The sequence below is a fragment of the Monopterus albus genome, unplaced genomic scaffold, assembly GCF_001952655.1.
Source record: "Monopterus albus unplaced genomic scaffold, M_albus_1.0 scaffold62.1, whole genome shotgun sequence".
In the NCBI taxonomy this organism is placed as follows: domain Eukaryota; kingdom Metazoa; phylum Chordata; class Actinopteri; order Synbranchiformes; family Synbranchidae; genus Monopterus; species Monopterus albus.
The window spans coordinates 1001778-1017994 of record NW_018127942.1 but is presented as its reverse complement, the minus strand read 5'-3'; positions in this window follow the sequence as shown (position 1 = coordinate 1017994).

Here is a 16217-nt window from a genome sequence, read left to right as displayed (position 1 = left end):
CCACAATCACTTTAGAAGGAGCTGCGAGCAAACAAATTAATTATTTATAAACAATGAATATTGCATATTGCTCTCAAAATTGTTGTTGCCTCTCCTTCATAAGCCAGTAGATTTGATTTACACACGGCTGGATATTCACTTCCGTGGAAGATGAATTCTAATCACTTTTTCTACGTCAGCACAAGGAGCCGTAGACGCAACCAACATTCGGTTAATATTTGTGACGAAAAATGCCATTTTCATTAGCTGCGACATAAACATGGCCCCTGCACTGGACACTGAATAAGAGTCCAGCTCAGTCATGTCATCCGTGGCTGATAAACAATACATCTCCCGCAGCATCACATCATGTTGTGTCCATTATTTTCACCCAACATTGCCTTCTGATGTGCCCACTTTAAAAAGTAATCAAGTGGTCAAACAAAGCTTGAAACAGCCGCTGTGTAACCATTGGCTTTTCTATTTTGTGCTGTGATTCAGATATAAAGTAATAGTGGTTCTGCCATCTGCTCACCCGGCTGTCCTTCAAATTGTCTTATTTTGCTATTGGTTTAAAACAAAAACACGCACACTGTTGTTTATGCCTGGCACGCATTCGATCTGGCTCCTAAAGTACAACCACCAAAAGATCATTTTGAAAGTATGAGTAGCTGAAACACTGCAGTTTCAGCTGTTTTTATACTTTTAGACAAGCCACTGAGGTAGTCAATTTTTTAAAAGGAAAAATACAAATAATATAATGTTCTGTATGCAAAGTGTACTTCTTGTCCCCATATTGCCATTTACAGATGATTGTTTGTCCTGCCATTCATCCTTCCATCCTTCCTGCTCAGGGGTATGGGAGGGCAGCAGCCTATTGCAGTGTTCATTTGGCAAAAGGCAGGGTCCAACTTGAGCAGGTCACCAGTCTATCACAGTGCTAACTCATAGGGACAGACAACTACATTCACACCTACAGGCAATTGAGAATTTCCACTTCGCCTAACCTGAATGTGTCTGGACTGTGGGAGAAAAATTGAACACACAAAGAAAGCCCACACTGGCACATAGAATATGCATACTACACACAAACAGACTCCAGCTGGCCAAGACACATCCAGAGCTTCTGATTATTCTGTCTTTCTACAATTTTATGCTCATCTGAGCGTAACCTAACAATCATGAGTCATAAAGCCACAGTTCTGGTCCAGCATTTCTCCTGATGTTTCTAGTTCTGAGAGATAGCTGATAGTCCAGAAATGCTAATTTATACACTGTTAAACCTGAATGAATTGATTTTTTTTTTTTTTTTTTTGCCTAATCAGCACAACAACCTACTACCACAACATATTGCTTTATAAAGTTGAAGGTGAACATTTAGCAAACAGTCACCAACATTAGTATTTATTTCAAGTTATTTTTCTGGCCACCTGATGAATGCAAATCTGATATTCACTCTCCTTTTAGCTTTGTTTTGATCTCCAGCAACTCTTAAGAAAAATATTTGGGGCTTCAGCTCATAAAAGCTTCACAATGCCCAACAGCTAGTTTCTATCTTTGTCCGTCTCAATGACTGTATAAATACGGACAATGCATCACCACTTCCCTCCACTAAAAGTGAAGCCAGATTCTGCGTAGCAGTGCCTGAGCAGTTGAGAGACATATGAGGCCACCAATCAAAGCTGTCAAATCATCTAAAGTACACCCCGTTTTATATCATTAGACAACTTATTAAAACAACCTTACCAGAATATTGATCACTTGTACACACATCGGCATGATAATATCAGCCAAAAATCCCAGAAATTATCTGCAAAAAATGTATCTGATTTGTACTTAGATTTTTTTGTTTGGCTCATGTCCTATCCACTAAAATGGAGGAGGCAGGATTTATGGCCTATACCCTAACCAGCCACAAGGGGGTGATCGACTCGAGGTGGCATCACTTTTGGGAGCTGTCATGGCACCCACATATGGTATGTCTGTGCTTCGATGCTGGGTAGGGAATCATATGACAGAGTTATCAGAGCTGAAAACACTGCTGAAAATGATGTTGATGAGACAAGATAAAATGCTCCACAGTGTTGAGGGGAACTGCATAGTCATCTTATCAAGTGCTAACATAAATATATTAATAAGAGCAGCTTTAATCTTTAAAATATCATAACACAAAGTAAAGGAATGCAAAAATTCTACATGCCTCTAATACCAATCTGAAAACGGAGACTGATTTTGGGATCAACAGGAACAAACTACCACTATTCTTAGCTTGTGTGGACTTTACATCAGTCAGACATTGTTGTAGGTATGCCAAGACAGCATCAGTCAAAATAGATCCAGGAAGACAGAGCCTGGAGGAGCAATCTCTTTGCAATGTGTCATGAAATTGTTGAAGTAAGTTACTGCATACTTTATGGCAGGTGATGGAAATGCATTTGACTAGATTTGCTTTTTTTGTTACATGAAAAGCTTTCCTGTCTATGAAGTTTAAAGTTAATCACTGGTGAAAACCTTGTTCATTACACATGCTGTCATCATGAATATTGTAACAGTCAGAAGCTCAGTGATGCTGCTGGTCATCAATTTCAACCAGGCTAATGCTCCAAAAGAAAAATATGTTGTATATAAACCACAAAAATTGCAAGGATATTCTTACTTTCTGGCACTATCTGAATGTCTGGCAGAGTTTTTCTAAATCTATTTTAGTCAACCTTCAGTGAAGTGTGCTTTTAGGAGGTTATATGATCTGATTTTGACATGCTCTGCCAACATTTCAAATATTCATGATGTTGTAAACTCCACACTAACAGAGAACCAGTTTGCCAAGAACGCTGAAACTTCATCACACAGTATCATCTACTAACCTTGTCTGAAAATCTAAATCTTCACCCAAAGCAACACCTGGGATGTGATCGGCTTTTAGCACACAAGTGCCAAAAAAGGAAGTAATAGTTCATTCAGCAGCAAACTCTGCTCTTTCAGCTTGTATTCCCTCTGTATTCTGTGTCTGCTGTGGACTTCCCCACTCTCTCTCTGTCCAAGCAACTGAAACACAATTTTCATGATAATTAAGGCTCTGAGATGTACTGTATGTGTGAGTACTAGGTAAATTTTTACTTCCCTGCAGATTTTCAAAGCTCTCGTATTGTAAATCCTCCTGCAGTGCTCATTATGAAATTTATCTTTTTCAAGATGCTAATGCTAAACGCATCTGAAGATCCAGCCCCGTTTTTCACATCACTTCATTTGAATGCGTTTTATATGTATGCAAATGGACCACACAGCATGGATGTTACAAGTACATTAACAAAAACTGTAGTGGGGATAGAAGTGTTCAACCTCAATGTTTTCTCTATAAGTGTCATCAGTGTTATCATCATTCATTACATGTTCCAACTGTCATTTAATTGCTGGGCAGGCATTCAACACTGTAGACTTAAATGTTGCTCAGACGGGAAATGAGAGCACACACCACTGGCTGCAGAAAGGCGATATAAATGCTAAAGTTGTTGCAGTATAGGATTTGGCAGTTTGACAGCCAGTATGATAATCAAGAGCGACTAGTCAAAAGATGAATACTTTGATTCTTTCATCTCTTTTGACATCAGAACTACTAATCGGACAATGGGTACCTTTACTCCACAGACAAATAGCTGAGCAGAAGCCATAAAAATGAATGGACAAGCGATTTATCATGGCTGTACTGTGAATGTGTGAAACACATAATTGTCCACATACTGTACACAAATTCACATTAAACTGGATGCATTCACATGTAAGCAGACATATGTGCTTGTTTGTGAGTATGTTTTCCCCTGATGTGTGTGTGTCAGAGAGGTCGGGGGTGGGTGTCTGGGATATGTGTGTCAACATGATTAGTACGTCTCTGGAGAGCAAAGCAAAGCAGAGCTGTGATCTGCGGAGGGGTCCCTGAGCGTGGTGAGATGTGGGTGCATTGTGCTGCCCTCAGCACTGCTGACTGAGCACTTCTAATGGGACATGCAGGTGCCAAATAAGATCGGAAAACGCATGGAGGCTGCTTAATAAATAGGTAATCACTTCAGTATCTCTCTCTTCCTCACCGGCTGATTAAAGGCAGCACAGACTGGGTCTCATTAAAGAGCAGAAGGAGCATCGCTCTCACTATGGGCAGCTGACCACATCGACACCTGAATTTGTTTCACTCCTACAAGGTTTCACTGATTGTTCTGTTGTTATCATAAATGAGTCTCCAAACGGTGTGGTGCTGGAGATGCTCGGCGATATAAGTGTGCCCCTACATGAGACAGTGGGAAAAGGAGACAGTTTGAATTACACTCACCAGTTGCATTTGAGCCACCAGTGAGAGACACAGAGGCCGACAACAGATTTAACATCTCAGTGAGAGGGTGACGATGGTGCAAGCTGGCAGCTCCTATCATCTCTCTCCCCCTTATATGCGCTGTCCTCACTCAGCCAGAGTCCCCTGGTGATGATGGTGGCCGTACAGGAGAGGTGGCGGCGGCAGCAGCAGGCCAGCTGGCGTCTCATCGGAAGCACAGAGTGGGAGGTCAGCCAGCACGAACTGTCAGAGCCCTGCCAGGGCTGCCGAGAAGCCGGGCACTCTCCATTCTGCTCAGCATGATGAAGTAACATGAAACACATGCACATAAACACACACATGCACACACACAGCAAATTTGTATCATTATACAGAACATACAAGAACATCCAGTGATTACATTATGTTCTCTATAACATAAAATTTTAACTTCTTCACTTTATAAAAACAAACACTCTAACACTACAGACAGAGTCTCATTCCTGGCCCAACGCTAATGAATACAAGTAGGTCTTCAAATTTCAGTTAATTTGGCCTGAGTTACTGGATTGGTTTGACTGATCTAGAGACCACAAATGTATAGACATTTGAGTTAGTGGAGCAGTGGTCAGCACAACATAAGACATTTTCCAATTTCTTATTTATTGACTGTCACTGGACCTGTCCAGGTTGTACCCCAGCTCTCACACACTGTCAGATAAAAGATGAATGGGTGAATGTCACTACACTACATTCAAAATGTGTGAAAACACAGGGAGGCAAACTGCGCCTTCTTAATTAGTCAGTCAATTGACAGTAAGCCTAGAGCCTTGAGAAGTCTTAATGTGGCTCTGGAAAACAATGTCTGCACATTAGTTAAACATTTTTAAATTACAGACCACCATGCCGCCCCCAGCACTATGTAAAGTATTTCAAAGTATAAGCATACAACAGTAGCTTTGCCTTTACCAGCTGCAACATTAAATATTATGTATGCAAGAATACAACAGTAATTATAGTTTGATTTGATTTATTCCCTCTTTCAAGCATGTAAAGACAGTTGATATGTCAACACACATACTTTTACACATATCCAACAAATGCTAATCCAATATCAATTTGCTTATACCTAGTACATGCTTGAATGGAGTAGGAAGAAGTCAGACTATAAATCAAATCAAAAATCAAATCAAAATCAATAAATGCTGACTCACACCAGGATTTATAAAAAAAAAAGAAAACTAAGAGGAAACTAAAATGAGGTAGGTAGGGAGAACTTTATTGATGCCACAGTGGTGAAATCCCAGTGTTCCAGCGGCAGTCAAGGACAAAACAACATGACACCATAAGAATAAACACCCCACACATATCTTGAGAAAGGTACCCAAAAAAAACAAACAAAAATATAATATTTCAGAGACAATCAAGAACAAAAATAGACCTCCCACAGCAATTAGAAAAAGTCAGGTTTCAACATCTCTCAGCTCCCAAGACAAAAAAGAATAGTATTGAGAGACAGCAGTAGAGACTAAAGAACCAGGAAATCAAGAACAATCGAATATTGCTCACACAATTAATCCCACAATGGGGGAGAGAAACCTGTGTTTCAGCCATAAGGATCTCTGAGCAACTACTCAAAAATACCTAAAGCAGGGCAATGTACAGTATTTGAGAGAGATCAGGAACAAGATATTACACATGAGCCTATTTACAATGCATTTCACCCCCAGGAGCTGAATATTGCACCTCAGTAGATTATTGCATAGTCCCTCATACTTTCACCTATCTTATCCGTGCAGTGATGTGTTGTACAGTCTGATGGCTGTGGGGAGGAATGACCCGCGGTAACGTTCCTTCTTACACTGGGGATGTAACAGTCTCGTGCTAAAAGAACTGTTCAGAGCCTCCACTGTGTGGTGCAGGGGATGGGAGGGGTTATGCATGATGGATGTTAGTTTCACCAGCATCCTTCTGTCCACCACCTCCTCGATGGAATCCAGAGAGCAGTCCAGGACAGAACCAGCTCTCTTAACCAGCTTGTTGAGTCTCTTTCTGTCCCTGACCATGCTACCTCCTGCCCAACCCACAACAGCGTAAATAAAATTGGCAAGATCAGTAAATTCAATGTTTAGAAAAATAAGTTTTACCATTTCAGTTCTGAGGAACTTGGGTCATTGACTAAGTTTAATTCAAGCAGTTGCATCCAGATTCATATGTCCCTGCTGTATCAAATATTTTTATGCATAATATATGTATAGACTTCATGCTCATTTATAACTATGCCTAACTCTAACCTTTAATCTAATAGCAGATTGCTGCATCATTATATAAATATCAAAAACATGCACACACAGTGCATACTGTACACCAGTGCTGTGGGTGAGTCACTAAAATCAGAGTTTGAGTCAAATCTCGAGTCCCTGGTGTTTGAGCCCACATCAAGTCTGAGTCACAAAAGAATAATCCGAGTCGAGACCAAGTCCTGGACCTGAGTACTACAACACTGCTATACCCACATGCTGCCACTGCTGTCAGGTTATATACTGTACAGACATCGGATACTGGCAAAATTATTGCACAAGTAGCCTGTACTGTGTCATGCAAACTGGATTAAACAAGTCTATAGCATGCTACTGCTGCAGCTCTGTGAGGCTGTGCTTGGGCACTCGGCTGAGCTGAATGCTAACACCAGCACAGTAAAATGCTCACAATGATAACATGCTGATGTTTAGAAGTTGTTTGCTAATGTGTGTTCACCACCTTAGTTTGGTGTATTAGCATGCAAATATTTGCTAAAGAACACAACACCCAGCTGAGGCGGATGCAAACATTAGTTTTGTTATTTGGACTGACTGATGTGGCTGCAAAAACACAGAGTGAACAAAAACATGCTGTGCAGATCTTGATCTTTTCCTATTTGCCACATACAGATAATTAAAGATGGCAGAATTTTTGTGTACAAGTAGCATGCAACAGCACAAAATTTCATTTTTTATTAAATCTGTAATCTGTTGTATGAGACCGAAGGTTGCCAAATTTCAATAAATCGTACAATGTGTAATCAAAATTCGAATGGTATTTTCAATTTTTTTTTTCTTTACATGGTTATATTTTCCATCTTTGTGTTCAGATGTGGAAGTATTCATGTTCCTGTCTGGCCAATCCGTCTGTCTTGTATTCTGTTTGTCAACCTACTTCAGTCTGTAAGTCTGTCTCTCTGCTCATTAACAGGGCTGTGTGTAGTGAGGCTCAGCGGACATTACATGCGCCATCTATTTGCCAGATGTTATTGCTTACACGGTGGTGATTTCATAAGGTGCTGTGACAATTTCATTAACTTGGGGGGAAATCAGACTCTCTTTCCTGGAGATGGAGAAAATGGAGAAGCAAAGGGGGCTCAGGATCTGAAACATTGTTACATTAGCAAGATGGGGGGAGAATACATCACCGAGGAATTACTGCGCACAAAAGACACAGCAGAGCCATTCTCCCCTATTTTAATGAGATATGCTCATGCTACCTCTAGCTCTGGGCCGTAGGTAAATGAAAATGCACCGCTTGAAAATGCAACCTTGATCTGTTAGTAATGTAGCTACTCCTGTCTGATCCAGTATGGATTAAAAAATTTAAATTGAGATACATGGGATGGTAACAGATACATCCCAATTCAGGGACATACTGTTCTTTCAGAGTTAGCTCACTTTAGGGCTTGAAGTGGAGAAAAATTGCAGTCTTCTGTTGGAGTCACATGGCTAATGGGGTTTCACTGAAAGGAGAAGATGAAGAGTGATAGCCCTCCCTGATCACATTAGTCACATATCGATTTAGCCCCTCTGTCTGCTTGGTAAAGGTGAACATGCAAGACGTAATCCTGTTAGCAGCTCTCTCCTCAACCACTCGCCCAGATGGAGAGGTACTGTATCTGTGATAAGAGTTTCCATCTACTTACATCTAATCTTTCCCTGCCTTTTGCAGCAACCACAGATAAACTGACTTATTGCATTGATCAAAGGTAAACTGATGTGTTGCAGCGACTGCACGTTTGTAGAATGCTTTGCTGGACTAACCACAGGTGTACTCACTTTTGCTGCATTGAGGTTTGGGCCCTGCATACATTTAAACTTCCTGTAAAAATTTGGGCTGTAAAGTATACTCACATCTTCCAACAATTATGATAACAATCCAGTCATATAAATTTAATTAAAATTATATAAACAACACTGACTCCATTTTTAGGGTCAGTTTATATGTAAAAATACAATACAAATTAAAAAATATTTCCTGATTCATATTTTCTTTAAGCTAGAGGTTATCAGGGACCTTTGGGCCAACTGACATAAAAGGCAATATAAGATGAGGTGCTCAAATATAGTATTGAAAATGTTGAGTTTGTCCTCCAACAGTGATACAGGGAAACTGTCAACATTTAAAAAAGTCTGTAAAAAAAAGAATACTGATATTTTGCATACGAGCAAATTTTTATATACTAGTGCTTCTTGTTTCACTCAGAGGAGACTTTATATAGCCATAAAGAAACTGACCCAAATTTGAAACGTGCATCAGTACATTTTGTTGAATTACACACTGGCACGCAGTGTAAGAGCACGTAAGAGGAGGCAAGAAGGTTTGAGTTTTCACACAGACACAACCTTTCATCAAAATTAGACAAGAAATTGTTTAACTCGGCAAGTGTGCTAGCTTACCAATCCAACGGTGATTTACGTGCGGGTTCTCCAGAGTAATGCTGCTATTTACACTTGCATTACCATCAAAGAAATTTAGATCTGGTGCGCACTTTATTCATAAAAGATCACTCTATTCTGCCAAGTGTGCCTGATGAAGTCACACTTGGCAGTTGTTTCTCACTCTAACCGTGACTGTTGCAATTAACCCAGCAAAAGATCCTTCTTAAAAGTTTAATTGACATAACTGAGAAGTACACAATAGAGACTGCCACCATCCTGAGTGCTGAAAACAATGCACTCACATTCTTGACTTCTAGACACCGGTAGGCTATGCAATTTTCTCATCCACATGCCAAAATGTATGCATATATGCTCACCTGCAAATGTTAAAAAAGCCCCTTTCCTGATGTGGAGAGTGCGTTTAACCTTAAACATTTCAGGCTATATTGATCTTATCTTTATTACTGTGTTTTTGAGAAATATAACCCTGGCCTTTATAAAAAGCTGCAGTCCAGTCATGGGTGCGTAATGTCAGGTTAACGTGCGTAATGTCAGGTTGATAAAGTTCTGCAACAGTCTAAAGCGAATCAGCAGGTGGTCTATGTACAATAAAATAATGTGATCCACCCTGCTGCAATGAGTGAAGATGAAGACTAGGACAGCTACAAGTTATACTTTAAAATGGTCTCAGTAACTTTATGTGTGTTATTATTGTTGTCAAGTGGCTTGTTAGATTCCATTTAGTTGTGCGTTTGAAATAAAGGGCAGCCAAAATAGCCTATTAGTTTAAATTCACTGCTTGAATAACATGGTGATAATTCTAATGTTAAGCTATAAACTGTTCATTGCTGCCAGAAGGGGTTTGACTCAAGGTTGGCCAGAGTTCCCAACAGCAGTGTGTGATTGCTAAAACAAATGAAGAGATAAAGGAGTTTCATCAAAGACTATGATGCCTATAATCTCTGGCCAGTGATGCATAATTCATCACTCATGAAATCTGACTAGTCCTTATCTTCCTGTTCGGGGTTTGTTGTGGAACAATGCTGCGTCTTTCACGCCTGCACTGTCTCTGGTCGTCGTGACAGTCTAATTTCCATTTTTGCAGCTGGGCCACATTAGCATACATAACTCTATGCATTAGCTGGGGAGGGGGGCAACTAGGGTATTCATGAGAAAGGATAAAAAAAAAGCCTCTAGTGAAGCAAAATGGTGTAGTGAGAAACAGAAAGTGATAAAAGAGGGAGAGGAGAGGAAGAGACTCAAACATTTGGACCATGAAGCATGAGTCTTCAACCTGACACATTGTCCCTCTGATGTACATTTGCACCAGTTATGACATGATATTTGAGTCTCTTAATAAAACCATGTCTTTTCAGCTTTGATTTTTCTTTACTGTTAACATCAGTACTTCAGATGTTTCTTCTCCAACCCAGGGCCACTCCATCACAGTGGTTCACATACTGTAAGACTTTGAAGCTGAAAGTGTCCAGGAGGTACGATTCTGCTCACGTAATTTAACTTCATACTTGTTTTTAGTACAATGTCATTTTGCCCTTGCAAGGTACATTAGAAAAATTGATCTCAGTTTTGCTGCAACTGATAAAATGAAAATGTTTTGCTAGAGAGATGTGTCATGCCGTAGCATAGCAGCTATTTACTGTACCACTGACAGACATTTTTTTTTTCAGGATGACTGACTTGAATTTTCATAATCACATACACCAGACCTAAACCAGGAGCCTCAAGATGAACAACTCACAGTTGAAATGAGTTCTTTTTTCCCCTTTGGTCTGTATATTATTTCCCAAGTTTCTGCTGTTGTGCCACTTCCGTCAAATTTTGTCAGTTGCTAAATTTCTGCCCTTTTTTAAAATCCACTGGGTCCAAGCGCAAGTCAATAAAAATCTGAAGTGGTTAAAAGTTGTCACTTCAAAGCAGTTCTTTATATGACATTTATCTATGGCCTGTTACTCTAAGCAGGATTAATGGTTGGTTGTAGGGAACCTGGGGTAAACTACAGTGAAGCTAACTCAGGGGTCCTGCTGCATAAGACAGGTCTCCATTGTCCTGTACTTTCTATTTCCTCCTAAAATTAGTCATTTGCACCTGAGAAAATCAAACAAAGCAAGATTAGAATCCCCCAAATCTATTGTATTGTATGAATATTTTATATATGTGTAGCCCGGGTAAAATGGTTGCTGCACGGGACACAATTACCGGGGTCCTCGCAGCTTCGATGTCCAGCAAGTCACAGTTTATTTACACACAAAAAGGTATGGAGTCGCAAAAGCAAGGGGCAACAAAATACGGCAGTGGGCTATCCGGCCAAAAGCTCACCAGCTCTATGCTGGACACACTGCCGCCAGCACCATCGGCATATAGGTTAAAAAAATCACGGCACTCCACTCTCAAGCCCACTCCAACGTAAAGAAAGAAGGGACAACAATGTTTTTGGTCAAGCTTTGGCGGGACATACACATCTCGTTCCATACTGCCATCTAGTGGCCAAGGTACTAGGTGACATTAAACTCCAGCAGGTTACTTTTACATAACATCACCAAAATTAAACGGTGTTACATTAACAGGAAAACCATAAACGCTGAATGACAATTTAAATGTTGAAAACGTTTAGGGGACCTTTCACCATTTGTGGAAAACAATTTAGTTATTTATCTCCGCTTAGTACATGTTTACCACCCGGCTGAATATATAAATAATTACTGTATTTATAGTTAAGAGCAGGGATAATGTTCTCACCAGTGTTTGATGGTTTGTTTAACAATGTAACTCAAAAAGCATTGAATTGATTTAGATGAAATTTTTGGAGAACAGTTGCCCATTCATTGTGTATAGAAACCAGGTGCCTGCACTCAGCACAACCTGCTGTGTGAGCCCAGTGAGGCGACAGCTCACAGCCGGGGAAAGTTCTACTCTATGCAGCAACAGCTGGGTGAGAGCCACTCGGGACTGTCTTGACCCCAGATGATGAGGGCATGAATGTGGAGTCAAGTGCAAAGGTATTTATAATCTTCATCCTTAGGACTGCTATTATGCCACTTTATGAAGTGATTCATTGCTGTATTTATGAGGTCAGCTATTACACCACATGGACCGAACGGTGTTCTGGTTGTACATGATGCCGTGTTCAGCCTTCCCACATGCATGGATTCAGTCTTGTCTGTGCTAACCTTCATCATCACAAGTCCACACACACACACACACACACACACACCCTCTCTCATAAGAGTTCACACACTGCTATCTATGATTAATTCACCATCCCATTCCTCTGCTCCAACTGGACATGTTTAGAAGATTAATTATGAATGTGAGGGTGTATTTTATTTTGTTATTTTCAAATAAAACATACAAACAGAAATAAGTCACAGCTACTGTATAAGTGACCTTTCCTTATGCCCTAAATGTCAATGAGAATTTTTGTGCTACATTTTTGAAATATATCTTTTCAAACAAAACATCTATGGTCAAACCTCGCAAATGCTGTTTATTCAGAAAGACATATAAACTAAGGAAGTAAAACACACAGAAGGAAATCACTGCATAAAGCTATTGAGCAATGAAATCACTTCCACATGAACTGTTTTTAATGATTAAGATCTTTTATATCTTTTGACTTAGAAGTCAAGATGTTTGATGCAGTATAGCTCTGTAGCCCACTCTGTTAGAGACATCTGAGCTTGTCAAACACTGTAACGCACCAAAGACCGAACACACAGAGCTGAAACTGGACTCAAAAGCAGATCAAAAAGCTTTTCTGGCAATAAGTTGGGATGCTGAGAGTTTTACCCTCCAGCATGGGACCATTTCATTTCTAAACTTGTTTGACATCTGGTGAGTGAGTTTTTCCATCAGACACAAAATGTGTAGTACAAACTTGAATTTGCATTTCAAATGCAAATGTTTTAATATGTAACCCATGAGGCAAATCTGCTTTCTTTCACATGTAAAATATAAAAAATATTAAAAAAAAAACTGCATTCAACCAAACACCCTATTAATTAAAGTCTCGTTTTGTTAATTATATTTTTAAAAAGTGGCTCTATTATAGTCATGTCAATGAAATTCTGGAAACCACAGATGGAATGTGATGCTATTGCCACATCTGTTGTTTTTCTGTTGCATTTCTTGAAACTTCATTTAAATGTATTTAAAACTTAACTCAGTCTGTTTAGTATGCAGCTAAAGGTGCAACATTTGGAATTTATCTGAAAATATCTGAAAGATACTCTATATTAAATTCAGATTGCTGTGTAAAAAGTTCTGCTTGTACAAGTTCTGTCCTGTTGTTTGACTCTGATGTAAAAACTCTGGTTTTAATATTTTAAATACACAAAAACTAACCACAGGTTTTCCTAATGATATTTAAAATAGCACTTCCTGTGCTTTGATTAATGTAAAGCTCAAATTCAGACTCAGAATCAAAATTACACTTATTTGGCCAAGTATGTTTAAACACACATGGAATTTGTGTCCATGTGCTTGCACATCAGCAAGAAAAATAGGAAATATGCATTTAAAATAGGAGAGAGAGCATGAAAAGGAAAAACAATCTATTTACAATATATATGTATATACGCACACTGTGGTAGCAGTGTTATGTACATAGTTAGATTTACAGTTGTCTTGGTGTACAGTGGCCTGTACCACCATCCAGAGGGGAGAGGTTCAAACAATTTGTGTACAGGATGTGAGGGATCTGCAGAAAACTTCTCCGCCCTCTTCCTGACCCATGAGGTGTGCAGGTCCTCTATGGAGGGCCGGCTGGCACCGATGATTCTTTCTGCAGTCCTGACTGTCCACTGAAGTCTGTTCCTGTCCTGTTTGGTTGCTGAGCCAAACCAGACAGTGATGGAGGTGCAGAGAACTATATCAGCAGCGCCTGGGGCAGGTTGAACTTCCTGAGCTGGCACAGGAAGTACATCCTCTGCTGTGCCTTGTTGGTGATGGTGCTAATGTTAAATCCACTTCAGGTCCTGGGAAATATTGGAGTCCAGGAACTTGAAGTCCACTGTCATCTCCTCTGTTCTGAGCGTATTCAGCTCAAGGCTGTTGCAACCACACCGCAGGGCCAGCTGTTCAACCTGTCATCTGTACGCAGACTTGTTACCATCACAGATGTCATTTTTGCTAACTTAAGGAGCCTAACAGATGGGTCACCTGAGGTGTAGTCATTGGTGTAGAGGGAGAAAAGCAGCGGGGAGAGCACACATCCCTGGGGGACACCAGTGCTGATTGCCTGGGTGCTGGATATGATTTTCCCCAGCCTCACCTGCTGCGTCCTGTCAAAAAGCTGGCTGACCATTTGCAGATGAGGTCAAGCACAGTAAGCTGTTGCATGTTTATTTCAGTCTATAACTGTACAACAAGAAGATTATGGTCAGGTTTTAGAGGTGACAGTTTGAAAGAGACTGCAATCTTGTTGAAGTTGTTGAAGGACTGACACTTTATGGCACTCAGAGAGAATTTCTGGCAAAAAAAGCACAGACAATAAGAGCTGTGTAATAATGTCACACCCACAAGCAAAGACTTGCCCTGTAGCAAGGACTCTCTCATCTTTACCAGGTGAGATACAATAATCCTATGGAGGGTATATTCATCACACTGAGCAAGACGAGACTTCACTCCGTCTCCATCATGGTAACTTCAGTCCTACCCCTTTTTCTGGCAGCGAGAGACACTATTCAAGTTTTAAGCTAACTCCGCTCTTGAAAAGGGATCTAACATTGCTTCGTGAGGTGCAAGACACATGGATTTGCACAGGGATTTGTGATGAGCCCAGCACACACTAACGCTACAGTGCAGGAGCTTTATACAGGACATTTTACATTTGAACTGTCAGGTCAAAACATATTTCTTATGACATCAGCTCTTAGGAACAGTATGGAAATTCAAGTCATATGAAGCTCTACAATAAGCAAGGCTTCATCTTGGCAGTGAGTTTTATGTTTAGCGACCACTACTTTTAATGCAGTGACAGCAGCAATATAATGAGTCCTGAAGATTGCTGATTCCTCCTTATGCGCCCCTCAGTGGAAATCACCAAAAGTCTAGCTGCTCGTTATCCACGTGGCTGGATATAAAATTCTCAGTGTTGATATGAGTTTTAGCGGTGTTTGAAAATACCCAGACATGCATATGCATGCACACACACACAAATAGACCTCACTCCTCTACCCACTCTTTTCCATCTTATATATTTCCAGCATGACTGAGCTTACCACATTCCCCTACAGAGCCGTTCTCCAAACTTGCCGAGTGCTTGAGCAAACACTGTGTACTGGGCCAATTAAAACTCCTGTGGTGTGGGCGAGTGGGTATGGCAGCATGGGATGGATAGATGGGGCATAACAGCCCATTTGGGTAATGACCATCTTTTCCTTTCCCCTCCCTTTCTCCCCTCTTTTGTATTTGCGCCTCTCCCCTCTGCCTCATTCCTTTATCTCCCTCTCTTCATGTTGATTGTCTGTCACTCCCTCAGTGCTCCTGGGAGCAGCTAATTGCACCTCTTGCACTCACCCGCTTCCCCCTTGTGTGATAGGATGCCGATCGTGGTGGGTATTCACTTTAAGCAATCAATGGCACAAGTTGCTAAACAGCTTGGCACACAGCTGACTGCCCGGGTGGAGGCTGCGATCCATGAGGTGCACTTTCGCCACCATCTTGTTTATGCATTTCAAAGGTGTTTTAGCACACGCATCACTTTCCACGTACAAATTGAAGTTGTTAGGCAAGAAGCATGCTTTAAAACTATTCCATCCCTGGAGGTAATGAAAATCTCTAAACGGAACAGGTTTAAATAAACTGATAGTATGAATCGAAGCCACATGAACCCAAGAGGATAAACAAATATGCATTTTTCACTGGTATAAAAAGGATGCCGTGTTGTCACGTGTCACTGTCAGGTGTCAACACAGACCCAAATGACACTGGTGCTGTGTGCTTCAGAATAAACAGTAAGTCGGCATAAAGGGGTAACGACAGAATGTGACAAATTATCACTCACAACTTGTCAGTCATCTACACCCAGGGGTTGTTTGTTGTGACACAAATAGCACCAGTAAACTTAGACACAAGGAGATCTGACATTTGTAAACGTTTGAGTTGCGTCCCCAGTCTGCAAGGAGCTGTTTTTATTCAGCTGCCTGCTCCACCAGATCTTTGTGCACTAAAAAGAAATGGTGGAATACTCTCTCACAGGATTGATGCCACATCTCACACAAAAGGATGCGGAT